This window comes from Saccoglossus kowalevskii, chromosome 17 (genome assembly GCF_978046115.1).
Source record: "Saccoglossus kowalevskii chromosome 17, keSacKowa6.1, whole genome shotgun sequence".
NCBI classification, from domain to species: Eukaryota; Metazoa; Hemichordata; class Enteropneusta; family Harrimaniidae; genus Saccoglossus; species Saccoglossus kowalevskii.
Genome location: NC_140657.1, coordinates 29,273,799 through 29,292,786, shown reverse-complemented (window position 1 = coordinate 29,292,786; position 18,988 = coordinate 29,273,799). Strand labels below are relative to the sequence as shown.

The following is an 18,988-nucleotide window of genomic DNA, read 5'->3' as shown; positions in this document are numbered from 1 at the left end:
ATACACATGTCACAAGAAAATTACATTATCATGAAATACCTTGTAGGATGTCATAAAAATAAAGGTCGCAACATAATAAATGTTTATCATTCAGTGGAATATCATGTGTTGAACATAACTTACTTTCAATTTATCAGTAAACTAAGTGATTGGTAATTGTTTTCCTTAGGTCACGTCATATATTATATCACTCAATACACATGTCACAGGAAAATTACATTATCATAAAATACCTTGTAGGATGTCATAAAAATGAAAAATAAAAAAATACAGACGCATTAAGTGCATGTAAGTACTGACTCTGTGGCGCAATGGTAGCGCGTCTGACTCCAGATCAGAAGGTTGCCTGTTCGAATCACGTCAGGGTCATTGAGGTCGATGGGTTTAGGGACTAAATACGAATTGTGAGCTTTACCATTTTGAACACGACTATCACGAATAGATCAAAGTACTCCATAACTGTTGTTTTGGAATAGTTGACCCAAAATCTACTATCACACTGAGTTCATACAAAGAAAGCGACAATAAAGATCGCAACATAATAAATGTCTATCATTCAGTGGAATATCATGTGTTGAACATAACTTACTTTCAATTTATCAGTGAACTAAGTGATTGGTAATTGTTTTCCTTAGGTCACGTCATATATTATATCACTCAATACACATGTCACAAGAAAATTACATTATCATGAAATACCTTGTAGGATGTCATAAAAATGAAAAATAAAAAAATACAGACGCATTAAGTGCATCTAAGTACTGACTCTGTGGCGCAATGGTAGCGCGTCTGACTCCAGATCAGAAGGTTGCGTGTTCGAATCACGTCAGGGTCATTGAGGTCGATGGATTTAGGGACTGAATACGAATTGTGAGATTTACCATTTTGAACACGACTATCACGAATAGATCAAAGGACTCCATAACTGTTGTTTTTGAATAGTTGACCCAAAATCTACTATCACACTGAATTCATACAAAGAAAGCGACAATAAAGGTCGCAACATAATAAATGTTTATCATTCAGTGTAATATCATGTGTTGAACATAACTTACTTTCAATTTATCAGTAAACTAAGTGATTGGTAATTGTTTTCCTTAGGTCACGTCATATATTATATCACTCAATACACATGTCACAGGAAAATTACATTATCATAAAATACCCTGTAGGATGTCATAGAAATAAAGGTCGCAACATAATAAATGTTAATCATTCAGTGGAATATCATGTGTTGAACATAACTTACTTTCAATTTATCAGTAAAGTAAGTGATTGGTAATTGTTTTCCTTAGGTCACGTCATATATTATATCACTCAATACACATGTCACAGGAAAATTACATTATCATAAAATACCTTGTAGGATGTCATAAAAATGAAAAATAAAAAAATACAGATGCATTAAATGCATGTAAGTACTGACTCTGTGGCGCAATGGTAGCGCGTCTGACTCCAGATCAGAAGGTTGCGTGTTCGAATCACGTCAGGGTCATTGAGGTCGATGGGTTTAATTTAGGGACTAAATACGAATTGTGAGCTTTACCATTTTGAACACGACTATCACGAATAGATCAAAGTACTCCATAACTGTTGTCTTGGAATAGTTGACACAAAATCTACTATCACAATGAATTCATACAAAGAAAGCGAGAATTAAGGTAACAACATAGTAAATGTTTGTCATTCAGTGGAATATCATGTGTTGAACATAACTTACTTTCAATTTATCAGTAAACTAAGTGATTGGTAATTGTTTTCCTTAGGTCACGTCATATATTATATCACTCAATACACATGTCACAGGAAAATTACATTATCATAAAATACCTTGTCGGATGTCATAAAAATGAAAAATAAAAAAATGCAGATGCATTAAGTACATGTATGTACTGACTCTGTGGCGCAATGGTAGCACGTCTGACTCCAGATCAGAAGGTTTCGTGTTCGAATCACGTCAGGGTCATTGAGGTCGATGGGTTTAGGGACTGAATACGAATTGTGAGATTTACCATTTTGAACACGACTATCACGAATAGATCAAAGTACTCCATAACTGTTGTTTTGGAATAGTTGATCCAAAATCTACTATCACACTGAATTCATACAAAGAAAGCGACAATAAAGGTCACAACATAATAAATGTTTATCATTCAGTGGAATATCATGTGTTGAACATAACTTACTTTCAATTTATCAGTAAACTAAGTGATTGGTAATTGTTTTCCTTAGGTCACGTCATATATTATATCACTCAATACACATGTCACAGGGAAATTACATTATCATAAAATACCTTGTCGGATGTCATAGAAATAAAAAATAAAAACATACAGACGCATTAAGTGCATGTACTGACTCTGTAGCGCAATGGTAGCGCGTCTGACTCCAGATCAGAAGGTTGCGTGTTCGAATCACGTCAGGGTCATTGAGGTCGATGGGTTTAGGGACTAAATACGAATTGTGAGCTTTACCATTTTGAACACGACTATCACGAATAGATCAAAGTACTCCATAACTGTTGTTTTGGAATAGTTGACCCAAAATCTACTATCACACTGAGTTCATACAAAGAAAGCGACAATAAAGATCGCAACATAATAAATGTCTATCATTCAGTGGAATATCATGTGTTGAACATAACTTACTTTCAATTTATCAGTGAACTAAGTGATTGGTAATTGTTTTCCTTAGGTCACGTCATATATTATATCACTCAATACACATGTCACAAGAAAATTACATTATCATGAAATACCTTGTAGGATGTCATAAAAATGAAAAATAAAAAAATACAGACGCATTAAGTGCATCTAAGTACTGACTCTGTGGCGCAATGGTAGCGCGTCTGACTCCAGATCAGAAGGTTGCGTGTTCGAATCACGTCAGGGTCATTGAGGTCGATGGATTTAGGGACTGAATACGAATTGTGAGATTTACCATTTTGAACACGACTATCACGAATAGATCAAAGTACTCCATAACTGTTGTTTTTGAATAGTTGACCCAAAATCTACTATCACACTGAATTCATACAAAGAAAGCGACAATAAAGGTCGCAACATAATAAATGTTTATCATTCAGTGTAATATCATGTGTTGAACATAACTTACTTTCAATTTATCAGTAAACTAAGTGATTGGTAATTGTTTTCCTTAGGTCACGTCATATATTATATCACTCAATACACATGTCACAGGAAAATTACATTATCATAAAATACCCTGTAGGATGTCATAGAAATAAAGGTCGCAACATAATAAATGTTAATCATTCAGTGGAATATCATGTGTTGAACATAACTTACTTTCAATTTATCAGTAAAGTAAGTGATTGGTAATTGTTTTCCTTAGGTCACGTCATATATTATATCACTCAATACACATGTCACAGGAAAATTACATTATCATAAAATACCTTGTAGGATGTCATAAAAATGAAAAATAAAAAAATACAGATGCATTAAATGCATGTAAGTACTGACTCTGTGGCGCAATGGTAGCGCGTCTGACTCCAGATCAGAAGGTTGCGTGTTCGAATCACGTCAGGGTCATTGAGGTCGATGGGTTTAATTTAGGGACTAAATACGAATTGTGAGCTTTACCATTTTGAACACGACTATCACGAATAGATCAAAGTACTCCATAACTGTTGTCTTGGAATAGTTGACACAAAATCTACTATCACAATGAATTCATACAAAGAAAGCGAGAATTAAGGTAACAACATAGTAAATGTTTGTCATTCAGTGGAATATCATGTGTTGAACATAACTTACTTTCAATTTATCAGTAAACTAAGTGATTGGTAATTGTTTTCCTTAGGTCACGTCATATATTATATCACTCAATACACATGTCACAGGAAAATTACATTATCATAAAATACCTTGTCGGATGTCATAAAAATGAAAAATAAAAAAATGCAGATGCATTAAGTACATGTATGTACTGACTCTGTGGCGCAATGGTAGCACGTCTGACTCCAGATCAGAAGGTTTCGTGTTCGAATCACGTCAGGGTCATTGAGGTCGATGGGTTTAGGGACTGAATACGAATTGTGAGATTTACCATTTTGAACACGACTATCACGAATAGATCAAAGTACTCCATAACTGTTGTTTTGGAATAGTTGATCCAAAATCTACTATCACACTGAATTCATACAAAGAAAGCGACAATAAAGGTCACAACATAATAAATGTTTATCATTCAGTGGAATATCATGTGTTGAACATAACTTACTTTCAATTTATCAGTAAACTAAGTGATTGGTAATTGTTTTCCTTAGGTCACGTCATATATTATATCACTCAATACACATGTCACAGGGAAATTACATTATCATAAAATACCTTGTCGGATGTCATAGAAATAAAAAATAAAAACATACAGACGCATTAAGTGCATGTACTGACTCTGTAGCGCAATGGTAGCGCGTCTGACTCCAGATCAGAAGGTTGCGTGTTCGAATCACGTCAGGGTCATTGAGGTCGATGAGTTTAGGTACTAAATACGAATTGTGAGCTTTACCATTATGAACACGACTATCACGAATAGATCAAAGTACTCCATAACTGTTGTTTTGGAATAGTTGACCCAAAATCTACTATCACACTGAGTTCATACAAAGAAAGCGACAATAAAGATCGCAACATAATAAATGTTTATCATTCAGTGGAATATCATGTGTTGAACACAACTTACTTTCAATTTATCAGTAAACTAAGTGATTGGTAATTGTTTTCCTTAGGTCACATCATATATTATATCACTCAATACACATGTCACAAGAAAATTACATTATCATGAAATACCTTGTAGGATGTCATAAAAATAAAGGTCGCAACATAATAAATGTTTATCATTCAGTGGAATATCATGTGTTGAACACAACTTACTTTCAATTTATCAGTAAAGTAAGTGATTGGTAATTGTTTTCCTTAGGTCACGTCATATATTATATCACTCAATACACATGTCACAAGAAAATTACATTATCATGAAATACCTTGTAGGATGTCATAAAAATAAAGGTCGCAACATAATAAATGTTTATCATTCAGTGGAATATCATGTGTTGAACATAACTTACTTTCAATTTATCAGTAAAGTAAGTGATTGGTAATTGTTTTCCTTAGGTCACGTCATATATTATATCACTCAATACACATGTCACAGGAAAATTACATTATCATAAAATACCTTGTAGGATGTCATAAAAATGAAAAATAAAAAAATACAGATGCATTAAGTGCATGTAAGTACTGACTCTGTGGCGCAATGGTAGCGCGTCTGACTCCAGATCAGACGGTTGCGTGTTCGAATCACGTCAGGGTCATTGAGGTCGGTGGGTTTAGGGACTAAATACGAATTGTGAGCTTTACCATTTTGAACAGGAAAATCATGAATAGATCAAAGTACTCCATAACTGTTGTTTTGGAATAGTTGACCCAAAATCTACTATCACACTGAATTGATACAAAGAAAGCGACAATAAAGGTCGCAACATAGTAAATGTTTATCATTCAGTGGAATATCATGTGTTGAACATAACTTACTTTCAATTTATCAGTAAAGTAAGTGATTGGTAATTGTTTTCCTTAGGTCACGTCATATATTATATCACTCAATACACATGTCACAGGAAAATTACATTATCATAAAATACCTTGTAGGATGTCATAAAAATGAAAAATAAAAAAATACAGACGCATTAAGTGTATCTAAGTACTGACTCTGTGGCGCAATGGTAGCGCGTCTGACTCCAGATCAGAAGGTTGCGTGTTCGAATCACGTCAGGGTCATTGAGGTCGATGGGTTTAGGGACTGAATACGAATTGTGAGATTTACCATTTTGAACACGACTATCACGAATAGATCAAAGTACTCCATAACTGTTGTTTTTGAATAGTTGACCCAAAATCTACTATCACACTGAATTCATACAAAGAAAGCGACAATAAAGGTCGCAACATAATAAATGTTTATCATTCAGTGGAATATCATGTGTTGAACATAACTTACTTTCAATTTATCAGTAAACTAAGTGATTGGTAATTGTTTTCCTTAGGTCACGTCATATATTATATCACTCAATACACATGTCACAGGAAAATTACATTATCATAAAATACCCTGTAGGATGTCATAGAAATAAAGGTCGCAACATAATAAATGTTAATCATTCAGTGGAATATCATGTGTTGAACATAACTTACTTTCAATTTATCAGTAAAGTAAGTGATTGGTAATTGTTTTCCTTATGTCACGTCATATATTATATCACTCATTACAAATATCACAAGAAAATTACATTGTCATGAAATACCTTATAGGATGCCATAAAAATGGAAAATAAAAAAAATGAAGATCAATTAAGTTAATGTAAGTACTGACTCTGTGGCGCAATGGTAGCGCGTCTGACTCCAGATCAGAAGGTTGCCTGTTCGAATCACGTCAGGGTCATTGAGGTCGATGGGTTTTGGGACTAAATACGAATTGTGCGCTTTACCATTTTGAACAGGAATATCATGAATAGATCAAAGTACTCCATAACTGTTGTTTTTGAATAGTTGACCCAAAATCTACTATCACACTGAATTCATACAAAGAAAGCGACAATAAAGGTCGCAACATAGTAAATGTTTATCATTCAGTGGAATATCATGTATTGAACATAACTTACTTTCAATTTATCAGTAAACTAAGTGATTGGTAATTGTTTTCCTTAGGTCACGTCATATATTATATCACTCAATACACACGTCACAGGAAAATTACATTATCATAAAATACCTTGTAGGATGTCATAAAAATGAAAAATAAAAAAATACAGACGCATTAAGTGCATGTACTGACTCTGTAGCGCAATGGTAGCGCGTCTGACTCCAGATCAGAAGGTTGCGTGTTCGAATCGTGTCTGGGTCATTGAGGTCGATGGGTTTAGGGACTAAATACGAATTGTGAGCTTTACCATTTTGAACACGACTATCACGAATAGATCAAAGTACTCCATAACTGTTGTTTTTGAATAGTTGACCCAAAATCTACTATCACACTGAATTCATACAAAGAAAGCAACAATAAAGGTCGCAACATAATAAATGTTTATCATTCAGTGGAATATCATGTGTTGAACATAACTTACTTTCAATTTATCAGTAAACTAAGTGATTGGTAATTGTTTTCCTTAGGTCACGTCATATATTATATCACTCAATACACATGTCACAGGAAAATTACATTATCATAAAATACCCTGTAGGATGTCATAGAAATAAAGGTCGCAACATAATAAATGTTAATCATTCAGTGGAATATCATGTGTTGAACATAACTTACTTTCAATTTATCAGTAAAGTAAGTGATTGGTAATTGTTTTCCTTATGTCACGTCATATATTATATCACTCAATACACATGTCACAGGAAAATTACATTATCATAAAATACCTTGTAGGATGTCATAAAAATGAAAAATAAAAAAATACAGACGCATTAAGTGCATGTACTGACTCTGTAGCGCAATGGTAGCGCGTCTGACTCCAGATCAGAAGGTTGCGTGTTCGAATCACGTCAGGGTCATTGAGGTCCATGGGTTTAGGGACTAAATACGAATTGTGAGCTTTACCATTTTGAACACGACTATCACGAATAGATCAAAGTACTCCATAACTGTTGTTTTGGAATAGTTGACCCAAAATCTACTATCACACTGAATTCATACAAAGAAAGCGACAATAAAGATCGCAACATAGTAAATGTTTATCATTCAGTGGAATATCATGTATTGAACATAACTTACTTTCAATTTATCAGTAAACTAAGTGATTGGTAATTGTTTTCCTTAGGTCACGTCATATATTATATCACTCAATACACATGTCACAGGAAAATTACATTATCATGAAATACCTTGTAGGATGTCATAAAAATAAAGGTCGCAACATAATAAATGTTTATCATTCAGTGGAATATCATGTGTTGAACATAACTTACTTTCAATTTATCAGTAAAGTAAGTGATTGGTAATTGTTTTCTTAGGTCACGTCATATATTATATCACTCAATACACATGTCACAGGAAAATTACATTATCATAAATCACCTTGTAGGATGTCATAAAAATAAAGATCGCTACATAATAAATGTTTATCATTCAGTGGAATATCATGTATTGAACATAACTTACTTTCAATTTATCAGTAAGCTAAATGATTGGTAATTGTTTTCCTTAGGTCACATCATATATTATATCACTCAATACACATGTCACAGGAAAATTACATTATCATAAAATACCTTGTAGGATGTCATAAAAATGAAAAATAAAAAAATACAGACGCATTAAGTGCATGTAAGTACTGGCTCTGTGGCGCAATGGTAGCGCGTCTGACTCCAGATCAGAAGGTTGCGTGTTCGAATCACGTCAGGGTCATTGAGGTCTGTGGGTTTAGGGACTAAATACGAATTGTGAGCTTTACCATTTTGAACAGGAAAATCATGAATAGATCAAAGTACTCCATAACTGATGTTTTGGAATAGTTGACCCAAAATCTACTATCACACTGAATCCATACAAAGAAAGTGACAATAAAGGTCGCAAAATAGTAAATGTTTATCATTCAGAGCAATATCATGTGTTGAACATAACTTACTTTCAATTTATCAGTAAACTAAGTGATTTGTAATTGTTTTCCTTATGTCACGTCATATATTATATCACTCATTACAAATATCACAAGAAAATTACATTGTCATGAAATACCTTATAGGATGCCATAAAAATGGAAAATAAGAAAAATGAAGATCAATTAAGTTAATGTAAGTACTGACTCTGTGGCGCGTCTGACTCCAGATCAGAAGGTTGCGTGTTCGAATCATGTCAGGGTCATTGTGGTCGATGGGTTTATGGACTGAAAACGAATTGTGAGCTTAACAATTTTGAACAGGAATATCATGAATAGATCAAAGTACTCCATAACTTTTGTTTTGGAATAGTTGTCCCAAAATCTACTATCACACTGAATCCATACACAGAAAGCGAGAATTAAGGTAGCAACACACATAGTAAATGTTTATCATTCAGTGGAATATCATGTGTTGAACATAACTTTCTTTCAATTTATCAGTAAACTAAGTGATTGGTAATTGTTTTCCTTAGGTCACGTCATATATTATATCACTCAATACACATGTCACAGGAAAATTACATTATCATAAAATACCTTGTAGGATGTCATAAAAATGAAAAATAAAAAAATGCAGATGCATTAAGTGCATGTAAGTACTGACTCTGTGGCGCAATGGGAGCGCGTCTGACTCCAGATCAGAAGGTTGCGTGTTCGAATCACGTCAGGGTCATTGAGGTCGTTGGGTTTAGGGACTAATTACGAATTGTGAGCTTTACCATTTTGAACAGGAATATCATGAATAGATCAAAGTACTCCATAACTGTTGTTTTTGAATAGTTGACCCAAAATCTACTATCACACTGAATTCATACAAAGAAAGCGACAATAAAGGTCGCAACATAGTAAATGTTTATCATTCAGTGGAATATCATGTATTGAACATAACTTACTTTCAATTTATCAGTAAACTAAGTGATTGGTAATTGTTTTCCTTAGATAATAATAATAATAATAATAACTCTATTTAATTAAGCGCAACAATTCCAACATATGAAGATCAAAGGCGCTGATACAATAAACAATCAGTCAAATATTAAAAGCACATTTAAATAAGTGCGTTTTCAGTCTGGATTTAAAAATGTCTACTGAAGGACTAGAACGAACAGACAGAGGTAATTCATTAAAAAGTTTAGGACCTAAATTTTCAAAAGCACGGTCTTTGTATAACACCTTGGACTTTTTACTACACATCTGACGAGTTTTAATAAGAAACTTCGATTCAGATCTTAAACTACGACTCGGTACATAAAATTCGATTAATTCACATAGATAATTTGGGGCAAAACCATACAAAGATTTATACACTAGTAAAAGTAATTTAAAATTGATTCTTTGTACAACTGGTAACCAATGAAGTTTAATAAAAATGTCTGTAATGTGGTCATATTTTCGAGCACGAGTGACAAGGCGGGCTGCTGCATTTTGTACACGAATAAGAGGTTTTATCTTAGTTACAGGGAGACCAGACAATAATGAATTACAGCTGTCTAAGCGAGAAGATATGAAAGCATGTACCAACTTTTCAGTATCAGATTGGGATAATGATTTACGAATACGATTAATATTTCTTAGATGGGAATATCCAGATCTACAAATAGTAAAAATGTGTGTTTCCATAGATAGCTGCGAATCAAACAAGACACCTAAGTTTCTAGCACTTGACGAAGCACTAACCAATTCTTCACCAATTGCGATACTATACAAAGGACACGAGTCTTGTGAGAATCTCCGAGACGACATGCACACAAATTCAGTTTTCGACACATTCAAAAGTAGGAAATTACAAGACATCCAACGTCATATATTATATCACTCAATACACATGTCACAGGAAAATTACATTATCATAGAATACCTTGTAGGATGTCATAAAAATAAAGGTCGCAACATAATACATGTTTATCATTCAGTGGAATATCATGTGTTGAACATAACTTACTTTCAATTTATCAGTAAACTAAGTGATTGGTAATTGTTTTCCTTAGGTCACGTCATATATTATATCACTCAATACACATGTCACAGGAAAATTACATTATCATAAAATACCTTGTAGGATGTCATAAAAATAAAGGTCGCAACATAATAAATGTTTATCATTCAGTGGAATATCATGTGTTGAACATAACTTACTTTCAATTTATCAGTAAAGTAAGTGATTGGTAATTGTTTTCCTTAGGTCACGTCATATATTATATCACTCAATACACATGTCACAGGAAAATTACATTATCATAAAATACCTTGTAGGATGTCATAAAAATGAAAAATAAAAAAATGCAGATGCATTAAGTGCATGTAAGTACTGACTCTGTGGCGCGTCTGACTCCAGATCAGAAGGTTGCGTGTTCGAATCACGTCAGGGTCATTGAGGTCGATGGGTTTAGGGACTAAATACGAATTCTGAGCTTTACCATTTTGAACAGGAATATCATGAATAGATCAAAGTACTCCATAACTGTGGTTTTTGAATAGTTGACCCAAAATCTACTATCACACTGAATTCATACAAAGAAAGAGACAATAAAGGTCGCAACATAGTAAATGTTTATCATTCAGTGGAATATCATGTGTTGAACATAACTTACTTTCAATTTATCAGTAAACTAAGTGATTGGTAATTGTTTTCCTTAGGTCACGTCATATATTATATCACTCAATACACATGTCACAGGAAAATTACATTATCATAAAATACCTTGTAGGATGTCATAAAAATAAAGATCGCAACATAGTAAATGTTTATCATTCAGTGGAATATCATGTGTTGAACATAACTTACATTCAATTTATCAGTAAAGTAAGTGATTGGTAATTGTTTTCCTTAGGTCACGTCATATATTATATCACTCAATACACATGTCACAGGAAAATTACATTATCATAAAATACCTTGTAGGATGTCATAAAAATGAAAAATAAAAAAATGCAGATGCATTACGTACATGTGTGTACTGACTCTGTGGCGCAATGGTTGCGCGTCTGACTCCAGATCAGAAGGTTGCGTGTTCGAATCACGTCAGGGTCATTGAGGTCGATGGGTTTATGGACTGAATACGAATTGTGAGATTTACCATTTTGAACACGACTATCACGAATAGATCAAAGTACTCCATAACTGTTGTTTTGGAATAGTTGACCCAAAATCTACTATCACACTGAATTCATACAAAGAAAGCGACAATAAAGGTCGCAACATAGTAAATGTTTATCATTCAGTGGAATATCATGTATTGAACATAACTTACTTTCAATTTATCAGTAAACTAAGTAATTGGTAATTGTTTTCCTTAGGTCACGTCATATATTATATCACTCAGTACACCTGTCACAGGAAAATTACATTATCATAAAATACCTTGTAGGATGTCATAAAAATGAAAAATAAAAAAATACAGACGCATTAAGTGCATGTAAGTACTGACTCTGTGGCGCAATGGTTGCGCGTCTGACTCCAGATCAGAAGGTTGCGTGAACATAACTTACTTTCAATTTATCAGTAAACTAAGTGATTGGTAATTGTTTTCCTTAGGTCACGTCATATATTATATCACTCAATACACATGTCACAGGAAAATTACATTATCATAAAATACCTTGTAGGATGCCATAAAAATGCAAAATAAAAAAAATACAGATGCATTAAGGGCATGTAAGTACTGACTCTGTGGCGCAATGGTAGCGCGTCTGACTCCAGATCAGAAGGTTGCGTGTTCGAATCACGTCAGGGTCATTGAGGTCGATGGGTTTAGGGACTAAATACGAATTGTGAGCTTTACCATTTTGAACAGGAATATCATGAATAGATCAAAGTACTCCATAACTGTGGTTTTTGAATAGTTGACCCAAAATCTACTATCACACTGAATTCATACAAAGAAAGAGACAATAAAGGTCGCAACATAGTAAATGTTTATCATTCAGTGGAATATCATGTATTGAACATAACTTACTTTCAATTTATCAGTAAACTAAGTGATTGGTAATTGTTTTCCTTAGGTCACGTCATATATTATATCACTCAATACACATGTCACAGGAAAATTACATTATCATAAAATACCTTGTAGGATGTCATGAAAATAAAGATCGCAACATAGTAAATGTTTATCATTCAGTGGAATATCATGTATTGAACATAACTTACTTTCAATTTATCAGTAAACTAAGTGATTGGTAATTGTTTTCCTTAGGTCACGTCATATATTATATCACTCAATACACATGTCACAGGAAAATTACATTATCATAAAATACCTTGTAGGATGTCATAAAAATGAAAAATAAAAAAATGCAGATGCATTAAGTACAAGTATGTACTGACTCTGTGGCGCAATGGTAGCGCGTCTGACTCCAGATCAGAAGGTTGCGTGTTCGAATCACGTCAGGCTCATTGAGGTCGATGGGTTTAGGGACTGAATACGAATTGTTAGATTTACCGTTTTGAACACGACTATCACGAATAGATCAAAGTACTCCATAACTGTTGTTTTGGAATAGTTGACCAAAATCTACTATCACACTGAATTCATACACAGAAAGCGACAATAAAGGTCGCAACATAATAAATGTTTATCATTCAGTGGAATATCATGTGTTGAACATAACTTACTTTCAATTTATCAGTAAACTAAGTGATTGGTAATTGTTTTCCTTAGGTCACGTCATATATTATATCACTCAATACACATGTCACAGGGAAATTACATTATCATAAAATACCTTGTCGGATGTCATAAAAATAAAAAATAAAAAAATACAGACGCATTAAGTGCATGTACTGACTCTGTGGCGCAATGGTAGCGCGTCTGACTCGAGATCAGAAGGTTGCGAGTTCGAATCACGTCAGGGTCATTAAGGCCGATGGGTTTAGGGACTAAAAGCGAATTGTGAGCTTAACAATTTTGAATAGGAATATCATGAATAGATCAAAGTACTCCATAACTGATGTTTTGGAATAGTTGACCCACAATCTACTATCACACTGAATCCATACAAAGAAAGCGACAATAAAGGTCGCAACATAGTAAATGTTTATCATTCAGTGGAATATCATGTATTGAACATAACTTACTTTCAATTTATCAGTAAACTAAGTGATTGGTAATTGTTTTCCTTAGGTCACGTCATATATTATATCACTCATTACAAATATCACAAGAAAATTACATTGTCATGAAATACCTTATAGGATGCCATAAAAATGGAAAATAAAAAAAATGAAGATCAATTAAGTTATTGTAAGTACTGACTCTGTGGCGCAATGGTAGCGCGTCTGACTCCAGATCAGAAGGTTGCGTGTTCGAATCGTGTCAGGGTCATTGAGGTCGATGGGTTTAGGGACTAAATACGAATTGTGAGATTTACCATTTTGAACACGACTATCACGAATAGATCAAAGTACTCCATAACTGTTGTTTTTGAATAGTTGACCCAAAATCTACTATCACACTGAATTCATACAAAGAAAGCGACAATAAAGATCGCAACATAATAAATGTTTATCATTCAGTGGAATGTCATGTATTGAACATAACTTACTTTCAATTTATCAGTAAACTAAGTGATTGGTAATTGTTTTCCTTAGGTCACGTCATATATTATATCACTCAATACACATGTCACAGGAAAATTACATTATCATGAAATACCTTGTAGCATGTCATAAAAATAAAGGTCGCAACATAATAAATGTTTATCATTCAGTGGAATATCATGTGTTGAACATAACTTACTTTCAATTTATCAGTAAACTAAGTGATTGGTAATTGTTTTCTTAGGTCACGTCATATATTATATCACTCAATACACATGTCACAGGAAAATTACATTATCATAAAATACCTTGTAGGATGTCATAAAAATGAAAAATAAAAAAATACAGACGCATTAAGTGCATGTACTGACTCTGTAGCGCAATGGTAGCGCGTCTGACTCCAGATCAGAAGGTTGCGTGTTCGAATCACGTCAGGGTCATTGAGGTCGATGAGTTTAGGTACTAAATACGAATTGTGAGCTTTACCATTATGAACACGACTATCACGAATAGATCAAAGTACTCCATAACTGTTGTTTTGGAATAGTTGACCCAAAATCTACTATCACACTGAGTTCATACAAAGAAAGCGACAATAAAGATCGCAACATAATAAATGTTTATCATTCAGTGGAATATCATGTGTTGAACACAACTTACTTTCAATTTATCAGTAAACTAAGTGATTGGTAATTGTTTTCCTTAGGTCACATCATATATTATATCACTCAATACACATGTCACAAGAAAATTACATTATCATGAAATACCTTGTAGGATGTCATAAAAATAAAGGTCGCAACATAATAAATGTTTATCATTCAGTGGAATATCATGTGTTGAACACAACTTACTTTCAATTTATCAGTAAAGTAAGTGATTGGTAATTGTTTTCCTTAGGTCACGTCATATATTATATCACTCAATACACATGTCACAAGAAAATTACATTATCATGAAATACCTTGTAGGATGTCATAAAAATAAAGGTCGCAACATAATAAATGTTTATCATTCAGTGGAATATCATGTGTTGAACATAACTTACTTTCAATTTATCAGTAAAGTAAGTGATTGGTAATTGTTTTCCTTAGGTCACGTCATATATTATATCACTCAATACACATGTCACAGGAAAATTACATTATCATAAAATACCTTGTAGGATGTCATAAAAATGAAAAATAAAAAAATACAGATGCATTAAGTGCATGTAAGTACTGACTCTGTGGCGCAATGGTAGCGCGTCTGACTCCAGATCAGACGGTTGCGTGTTCGAATCACGTCAGGGTCATTGAGGTCGGTGGGTTTAGGGACTAAATACGAATTGTGAGCTTTACCATTTTGAACAGGAAAATCATGAATAGATCAAAGTACTCCATAACTGTTGTTTTGGAATAGTTGACCCAAAATCTACTATCACACTGAATTGATACAAAGAAAGCGACAATAAAGGTCGCAACATAGTAAATGTTTATCATTCAGTGGAATATCATGTGTTGAACATAACTTACTTTCAATTTATCAGTAAAGTAAGTGATTGGTAATTGTTTTCCTTAGGTCACGTCATATATTATATCACTCAATACACATGTCACAGGAAAATTACATTATCATAAAATACCTTGTAGGATGTCATAAAAATGAAAAATAAAAAAATACAGACGCATTAAGTGTATCTAAGTACTGACTCTGTGGCGCAATGGTAGCGCGTCTGACTCCAGATCAGAAGGTTGCGTGTTCGAATCACGTCAGGGTCATTGAGGTCGATGGGTTTAGGGACTGAATACGAATTGTGAGATTTACCATTTTGAACACGACTATCACGAATAGATCAAAGTACTCCATAACTGTTGTTTTTGAATAGTTGACCCAAAATCTACTATCACACTGAATTCATACAAAGAAAGCGACAATAAAGGTCGCAACATAATAAATGTTTATCATTCAGTGGAATATCATGTGTTGAACATAACTTACTTTCAATTTATCAGTAAACTAAGTGATTGGTAATTGTTTTCCTTAGGTCACGTCATATATTATATCACTCAATACACATGTCACAGGAAAATTACATTATCATAAAATACCCTGTAGGATGTCATAGAAATAAAGGTCGCAACATAATAAATGTTAATCATTCAGTGGAATATCATGTGTTGAACATAACTTACTTTCAATTTATCAGTAAAGTAAGTGATTGGTAATTGTTTTCCTTATGTCACGTCATATATTATATCACTCATTACAAATATCACAAGAAAATTACATTGTCATGAAGTACCTTATAGGATGCCATAAAAATGGAAAATAAAAAAAATGAAGATCAATTAAGTTAATGTAAGTACTGACTCTGTGGCGCAATGGTAGCGCGTCTGACTCCAGATCAGAAGGTTGCGTGTTCGAATCACGTCAGGGTCATTGAGGTCGATGGGTTTAGGGACTGAATACGAATTGTTAGATTTACCGTTTTGAACACGACTATCACGAATAGATCAAAGTACTCCATAACTGTTGTTTTGGAATAGTTGACCAAAATCTACTATCACACTGAATTCATACACAGAAAGCGACAATAAAGGTCGCAACATAATAAATGTTTATCATTCAGTGGAATATCATGTGTTGAACATAACTTACTTTCAATTTATCAGTAAACTAAGTGATTGGTAATTGTTTTCCTTAGGTCACGTCATATATTATATCACTCAATACACATGTCACAGGGAAATTACATTATCATAAAATACCTTGTCGGATGTCATAAAAATAAAAAATAAAAAAATACAGACGCATTAAGTGCATGTACTGACTCTGTGGCGCAATGGTAGCGCGTCTGACTCGAGATCAGAAGGTTGCGAGTTCGAATCACGTCAGGGTCATTAAGGCCGATGGGTTTAGGGACTAAAAGCGAATTGTGAGCTTAACAATTTTGAATAGGAATATCATGAATAGATCAAAGTACTCCATAACTGATGTTTTGGAATAGTTGACCCACAATCTACTATCACACTGAATCCATACAAAGAAAGCGACAATAAAGGTCGCAACATAGTAAATGTTTATCATTCAGTGGAATATCATGTATTGAACATAACTTACTTTCAATTTATCAGTAAACTAAGTGATTGGTAATTGTTTTCCTTAGGTCACGTCATATATTATATCACTCATTACAAATATCACAAGAAAATTACATTGTCATGAAATACCTTATAGGATGCCATAAAAATGGAAAATAAAAAAAATGAAGATCAATTAAGTTAATGTAAGTACTGACTCTGTGGCGCAATGGTAGCGCGTCTGACTCCAGATCAGAAGGTTGCGTGTTCGAATCGTGTCAGGGTCATTGAGGTCGATGGGTTTAGGGACTAAATACGAATTGTGAGATTTACCATTTTGAACACGACTATCACGAATAGATCAAAGTACTCCATAACTGTTGTTTTTGAATAGTTGACCCAAAATCTACTATCACACTGAATTCATACAAAGAAAGCGACAATAAAGATCGCAACATAATAAATGTTTATCATTCAGTGGAATGTCATGTATTGAACATAACTTACTTTCAATTTATCAGTAAACTAAGTGATTGGTAATTGTTTTCCTTAGGTCACGTCATATATTATATCACTCAATACACATGTCACAGGAAAATTACATTATCATGAAATACCTTGTAGCATGTCATAAAAATAAAGGTCGCAACATAATAAATGTTTATCATTCAGTGGAATATCATGTGTTGAACATAACTTACTTTCAATTTATCAGTAAACTAAGTGATTGGTAATTGTTTTCTTAGGTCACGTCATATATTATATCACTCAATACACATGTCACAGGAAAATTACATTATCATAAAATACCTTGTAGGATGTCATAAAAATGAAAAATAAAAAAATACAGACGCATTAAGTGCATGTACTGACTCTGTAGCGCAATGGTAGCGCGTCTGACTCCAGATCAGAAGGTTGCGTGTTCGAATCACGTCAGGGTCATTGAGGTCGATGAGTTTAGGTACTAAATACGAATTGTGAGCTTTACCATTATGAACACGACTATCACGAATAGATCAAAGTACTCCATAACTGTTGTTTTGGAATAGTTGACCCAAAATCTACTATCACACTGAGTTCATACAAAGAAAGCGACAATAAAGATCGCAACATAATAAATGTTTATCATTCAGTGGAATATCATGTGTTGAACACAACTTACTTTCAATTTATCAGTAAACTAAGTGATTGGTAATTGTTTTCCTTAGGTCACATCATATATTATATCACTCAATACACATGTCACAAGAAAATTACATTATCATGAAATACCTTGTAGGATGTCATAAAAATAAAGGTCGCAACATAATAAATGTTTATCATTCAGTGGAATATCATGTGTTGAACACAACTTACTTTCAATTTATCAGTAAAGTAAGTGATTGGTAATTGTTTTCCTTAGGTCACGTCATATATTATATCACTCAATACACATGTCACAAGAAAATTACATTATCATGAAATACCTTGTAGGATGTCATAAAAATAAAGGTCGCAACATAATAAATGTTTATCATTCAGTGGAATATCATGTGTTGAACATAACTTACTTTCAATTTATCAGTAAAGTAAGTGATTGGTAATTGTTTTCCTTAGGTCACGTCATATATTATATCACTCAATACACATGTCACAGGAAAATTACATTATCATAAAATACCTTGTAGGATGTCATAAAAATGAAAAATAAAAAAA

General features: G+C 33.3%; 28 non-coding genes across 28 annotated transcripts; all 28 read left to right on the top strand.

The window, feature by feature from the left end:
- The first annotated feature begins 297 nt into the window (after nucleotides 1-297).
- On the top strand, nucleotides 298-369 carry TRNAW-CCA (transfer RNA tryptophan (anticodon CCA)). The gene has a single exon. It is a non-coding gene; the product is annotated as a tRNA-Trp (tRNA).
- Nucleotides 370-763: 394 nt separating this feature from the next.
- On the top strand, nucleotides 764-835 carry TRNAW-CCA (transfer RNA tryptophan (anticodon CCA)). The gene has a single exon. It is a non-coding gene; the product is annotated as a tRNA-Trp (tRNA).
- Nucleotides 836-1,423: 588 nt separating this feature from the next.
- TRNAW-CCA (transfer RNA tryptophan (anticodon CCA)) lies at nucleotides 1,424-1,495 on the top strand. The gene has a single exon. It is a non-coding gene; the product is annotated as a tRNA-Trp (tRNA).
- A 399-nt stretch (nucleotides 1,496-1,894) lies between these two features.
- TRNAW-CCA (transfer RNA tryptophan (anticodon CCA)) lies at nucleotides 1,895-1,966 on the top strand. The gene has a single exon. It is a non-coding gene; the product is annotated as a tRNA-Trp (tRNA).
- A 390-nt stretch (nucleotides 1,967-2,356) lies between these two features.
- On the top strand, nucleotides 2,357-2,428 carry TRNAW-CCA (transfer RNA tryptophan (anticodon CCA)). The gene has a single exon. It is a non-coding gene; the product is annotated as a tRNA-Trp (tRNA).
- A 394-nt stretch (nucleotides 2,429-2,822) lies between these two features.
- TRNAW-CCA (transfer RNA tryptophan (anticodon CCA)) lies at nucleotides 2,823-2,894 on the top strand. Its single transcript has one exon. It is a non-coding gene; the product is annotated as a tRNA-Trp (tRNA).
- Nucleotides 2,895-3,482: 588 nt separating this feature from the next.
- On the top strand, nucleotides 3,483-3,554 carry TRNAW-CCA (transfer RNA tryptophan (anticodon CCA)). The gene has a single exon. It is a non-coding gene; the product is annotated as a tRNA-Trp (tRNA).
- Nucleotides 3,555-3,953: 399 nt separating this feature from the next.
- TRNAW-CCA (transfer RNA tryptophan (anticodon CCA)) lies at nucleotides 3,954-4,025 on the top strand. Its single transcript has one exon. It is a non-coding gene; the product is annotated as a tRNA-Trp (tRNA).
- A 390-nt stretch (nucleotides 4,026-4,415) lies between these two features.
- Nucleotides 4,416-4,487, top strand: TRNAW-CCA (transfer RNA tryptophan (anticodon CCA)). The gene has a single exon. It is a non-coding gene; the product is annotated as a tRNA-Trp (tRNA).
- A 782-nt stretch (nucleotides 4,488-5,269) lies between these two features.
- On the top strand, nucleotides 5,270-5,341 carry TRNAW-CCA (transfer RNA tryptophan (anticodon CCA)). Its single transcript has one exon. It is a non-coding gene; the product is annotated as a tRNA-Trp (tRNA).
- Nucleotides 5,342-5,735: 394 nt separating this feature from the next.
- TRNAW-CCA (transfer RNA tryptophan (anticodon CCA)) lies at nucleotides 5,736-5,807 on the top strand. Its single transcript has one exon. It is a non-coding gene; the product is annotated as a tRNA-Trp (tRNA).
- A 589-nt stretch (nucleotides 5,808-6,396) lies between these two features.
- On the top strand, nucleotides 6,397-6,468 carry TRNAW-CCA (transfer RNA tryptophan (anticodon CCA)). The gene has a single exon. It is a non-coding gene; the product is annotated as a tRNA-Trp (tRNA).
- A 390-nt stretch (nucleotides 6,469-6,858) lies between these two features.
- TRNAW-CCA (transfer RNA tryptophan (anticodon CCA)) lies at nucleotides 6,859-6,930 on the top strand. Its single transcript has one exon. It is a non-coding gene; the product is annotated as a tRNA-Trp (tRNA).
- A 584-nt stretch (nucleotides 6,931-7,514) lies between these two features.
- On the top strand, nucleotides 7,515-7,586 carry TRNAW-CCA (transfer RNA tryptophan (anticodon CCA)). Its single transcript has one exon. It is a non-coding gene; the product is annotated as a tRNA-Trp (tRNA).
- A 781-nt stretch (nucleotides 7,587-8,367) lies between these two features.
- Nucleotides 8,368-8,439, top strand: TRNAW-CCA (transfer RNA tryptophan (anticodon CCA)). The gene has a single exon. It is a non-coding gene; the product is annotated as a tRNA-Trp (tRNA).
- An 854-nt stretch (nucleotides 8,440-9,293) lies between these two features.
- Nucleotides 9,294-9,365, top strand: TRNAW-CCA (transfer RNA tryptophan (anticodon CCA)). Its single transcript has one exon. It is a non-coding gene; the product is annotated as a tRNA-Trp (tRNA).
- A 2,286-nt stretch (nucleotides 9,366-11,651) lies between these two features.
- On the top strand, nucleotides 11,652-11,723 carry TRNAW-CCA (transfer RNA tryptophan (anticodon CCA)). Its single transcript has one exon. It is a non-coding gene; the product is annotated as a tRNA-Trp (tRNA).
- A 633-nt stretch (nucleotides 11,724-12,356) lies between these two features.
- TRNAW-CCA (transfer RNA tryptophan (anticodon CCA)) lies at nucleotides 12,357-12,428 on the top strand. The gene has a single exon. It is a non-coding gene; the product is annotated as a tRNA-Trp (tRNA).
- A 588-nt stretch (nucleotides 12,429-13,016) lies between these two features.
- TRNAW-CCA (transfer RNA tryptophan (anticodon CCA)) lies at nucleotides 13,017-13,088 on the top strand. The gene has a single exon. It is a non-coding gene; the product is annotated as a tRNA-Trp (tRNA).
- A 389-nt stretch (nucleotides 13,089-13,477) lies between these two features.
- On the top strand, nucleotides 13,478-13,549 carry TRNAS-CGA (transfer RNA serine (anticodon CGA)). The gene has a single exon. It is a non-coding gene; the product is annotated as a tRNA-Ser (tRNA).
- Nucleotides 13,550-13,944: 395 nt separating this feature from the next.
- On the top strand, nucleotides 13,945-14,016 carry TRNAW-CCA (transfer RNA tryptophan (anticodon CCA)). Its single transcript has one exon. It is a non-coding gene; the product is annotated as a tRNA-Trp (tRNA).
- A 583-nt stretch (nucleotides 14,017-14,599) lies between these two features.
- TRNAW-CCA (transfer RNA tryptophan (anticodon CCA)) lies at nucleotides 14,600-14,671 on the top strand. The gene has a single exon. It is a non-coding gene; the product is annotated as a tRNA-Trp (tRNA).
- A 782-nt stretch (nucleotides 14,672-15,453) lies between these two features.
- On the top strand, nucleotides 15,454-15,525 carry TRNAW-CCA (transfer RNA tryptophan (anticodon CCA)). Its single transcript has one exon. It is a non-coding gene; the product is annotated as a tRNA-Trp (tRNA).
- Nucleotides 15,526-15,919: 394 nt separating this feature from the next.
- TRNAW-CCA (transfer RNA tryptophan (anticodon CCA)) lies at nucleotides 15,920-15,991 on the top strand. Its single transcript has one exon. It is a non-coding gene; the product is annotated as a tRNA-Trp (tRNA).
- Nucleotides 15,992-16,580: 589 nt separating this feature from the next.
- On the top strand, nucleotides 16,581-16,652 carry TRNAW-CCA (transfer RNA tryptophan (anticodon CCA)). The gene has a single exon. It is a non-coding gene; the product is annotated as a tRNA-Trp (tRNA).
- A 389-nt stretch (nucleotides 16,653-17,041) lies between these two features.
- TRNAS-CGA (transfer RNA serine (anticodon CGA)) lies at nucleotides 17,042-17,113 on the top strand. Its single transcript has one exon. It is a non-coding gene; the product is annotated as a tRNA-Ser (tRNA).
- Nucleotides 17,114-17,508: 395 nt separating this feature from the next.
- On the top strand, nucleotides 17,509-17,580 carry TRNAW-CCA (transfer RNA tryptophan (anticodon CCA)). The gene has a single exon. It is a non-coding gene; the product is annotated as a tRNA-Trp (tRNA).
- A 583-nt stretch (nucleotides 17,581-18,163) lies between these two features.
- Nucleotides 18,164-18,235, top strand: TRNAW-CCA (transfer RNA tryptophan (anticodon CCA)). The gene has a single exon. It is a non-coding gene; the product is annotated as a tRNA-Trp (tRNA).
- Nucleotides 18,236-18,988: the final 753 nt, after the last annotated feature.